Here is a 3,125-nt window from a genome sequence, read left to right as displayed (position 1 = left end):
GGAATTGAATTCAGGACCTCTGGAAGAGTAGTCAGTGTTCTTAACCGCTGAGCCATCTCTCCAGGCCCCTAGTAAGTACTCTTAATGGCTGAGCCATTGCTCCAGGAAACACTTGTTATTCTTGATCTTGACAGATTTGCTCTCTCTTTTTTTTTTTCCTGGTTGAGAGTCCTTGATATCCTCACTTGTCTGCGGCCTGGTGTTTTAGTCAGAGTTATCTGGAGCAGCAGATGCAAGGGGATATATACAACTTATATACAACTACATGCATGCCTCGGAATTTATTAAGTGAGTCTTAAAATAGTAAGGACAGCCAAATCACATGTCGGGTGCTGAAATCCTGGGAGGTGCCCATCGCTGAGGTTGGGTGCCTCCCAGCTGGAGTCTCTCACTAGGAGGTGGCCACACAGTCACCGCAGCAGCAACAAAGCTGGCTGAGGCCAGCCTGGTCTACACAGTGAGTTCCAAGACAGCCAAGGCTATGCAGAGAAAGCCCGTCTTTGGGGGGGGAGGGGAAGTATTATTATAAAAATAAATTAAATAAAAAAAATAAAGATTTTATCCTGGGAGGTGGGTGGCTCAGCAGGTAAAAGTACTTGCTGCCAAGTCTGGTGACCTAAGTTCAATTCCTGTGACCCATGTAGTAGAGAGAATTGATCCCCACAAGTTGTCCTTTGACCTGACAGGAGTCTGCCTCCCTGATCCTTCCCCAGCTTTAAAAAACAAACAAACAAAAACCCAAAACAAACAACAACAACAACAAAAACAAAACCAGAGCTGGAAGAGGGCTGGCTATGCTGGAGCGATGGCTCAGTGGTTAAGGACACTGGCTGCCTTTGCAGAGGACCCACACTGAATTCCCAGCCCCACATGGCGGCTTACAACCCTCTGTTACTCCAGGTTCAGGGGATCTGTCCCCCCTCTGGCCTACAAAGACACTGTGGTACAGTGACATACACACTGGCAAACCTCAGACACTTACCTTTACAAAATAATGTCCTGGTTTGTTTGTTTTTTTTTCAACTTGACCTGAGAAGAGGAATTTCAGTTCAGAAAATGCCTGCATCAGATTGGCCTGTGAGGCATTTTCTCCTGTTTCTTAATTGATAACTGCTGTGGAAGGCTCAGCCTACTGTAGGTGATGCCGTCCCTGGGCAGGTGGTCCTAGGAACTGTAAGAAAGTAGGAAAGTAGGCCAAGGGGCTGGAGAGGTAGCTCAGTGGTTAAGAGCACTGACTACTCTTCCAGAGGTCTCGAGTTCAATTCCCAGAAACCATATGGTAGCTCACAACCATCTGTAGTGGGATCTGATGCCTTCTTCTGGTGTGTCTATAGACAGCTACAGTGTACTTATATATAGAATAAATCTTCCTTTTATTAAAAAAAGATGTATTAAAAAGCCGGGCAGTAGTGGCACACGCCTTTAATCCCAGCACTTGGGAGGCAGAGGCAGGTGGATTTCTGAGTCCAAGGCCAGCCTGGTCTACAGAGTGAGTTCCAGGACAGCCAGGGCTATACAGAGAAACCCTGTCTCGAAAAACCAAGGGAAAAAGTATTTATTTATTTTATGTATATGAGTACACTGTAACTGTACAGATGGTTGTGAGCCTTCATGTGGTTGTTGGGAATTGAATTTTTAGGACCTCGGCTCACTCTGGTCATCCCTGCTTGCTTCACTGTAGTTGTCTTCAGACACACCAGAAGAGGGCATCCGATCTCATTACAGATGGTTGTGAGCTACCATGTGGTTGCTAGGATTTGAACTCAGGACCTTCAGAAGAGCAGTCAGTGCTTTTACCCGCTGAGCCATCTTGCCAGCCCAATAAATAAATCTTAAAAAAAAAAAAAAAAAAAAGTAGGCTGAGCAAGGCATAAGGAACAAGCCAGTAGGCTGTGTTCCTCCACTCTTTCTTAGTCTGTGATTAGTTCCTGCCCCCAGATTCTTGCCTTAAGTCCCATCAGTGATGGACTATAAACTGTATAACGTGTTAAATTCTTTCCTCCCTTGGTTGGCATTTCGCCAAAGCAATAGTAAGGAAACAAAGACAGGGGCTGGTGAGATGGCTCAGCTGGTAAGAGCACCCGACTGCTCTTCCGAAGGTCTGGAGTTCAAATCCCAGCAACCACATGGTGGCTCACAACCATCCTTAACAAGATCTGACTCCCTCTTCTGGAGTATCTGAAGACAGCTACAGTGTACTTACATATAATAAATAAATCTTTAAAAAAAAAAAACAAAGATAGTAAGTCATTTATTTATTTATTATTTATTTATTTATTATTTATTAATTATTTTCCAAGACAGGGTTTATTTGTATAGCCGTGGCTGTCCTGGAACTCACACTGTAGATCAGGCTGACCTTGAACTCATAGAGATCCACCTGCCTCTGCCTCCCAAGTGCTGGGACTAAAGGAATGTGCCATCACCCAATTTTTTTAAGCCAAGAAAAACAACAAAAACAAAGGTTTATAAAAGTATAATTAGGGCTGGTGAGATGGCTCAGTGGGTAAAGAGCACCCAACTGCTCTTCCGAAGGTCCGGAGTTCAAATCCCAGCAACCACATGGTGGCTAATAACCATCTGTAACAAGATCTGACTCCCTCTTCTGGAGTGTCTGAAGACAGCTACAGTGTACTTACAAATAATAAATAAATAAATCTTAAAAGAAAAAAGTATAATTAGTATGCGATAATATTCAGCCCTTTAAAATATACAGTTGAAAAAAAAAACAAAAAAATATACAGTTGAGTGATTTTATATTTATGAGCCATTATCACTATCCAATTACAGAAAAAATAAATATATATATATACACACATTTTTTCCCCAGTGTCTTGTCAAACCCAGCACCATGGGTTAGGCTGGTAATTTCACTGGTTCACTGAGCTACAGACCTGCACGACCCCCTGAGACAGACACTAGCTTAGGCTGGCCTCCTGTTCCTCCTGCTTCGGTCTCCTGTGTTGTGAGATTACAGGTTTGCACCACTGAGGCAAACTCTAATTATAAAATGTTTTCATCATTCCCCTCACCCTAGGTCCTTTCCTTTTCCCAGTGACTTGTCATTGACTTTCTTTTTTTCTTTTTTTTTCTTTTTTTTTTTTTTTTTTTTTTTTTTTTTTTTT

This window comes from Mus pahari, chromosome 4 (genome assembly GCF_900095145.1).
Source record: "Mus pahari chromosome 4, PAHARI_EIJ_v1.1, whole genome shotgun sequence".
Classification (NCBI taxonomy): Eukaryota; Metazoa; Chordata; class Mammalia; order Rodentia; family Muridae; genus Mus; species Mus pahari.
Note: the sequence above shows the minus strand (reverse complement) of the source record.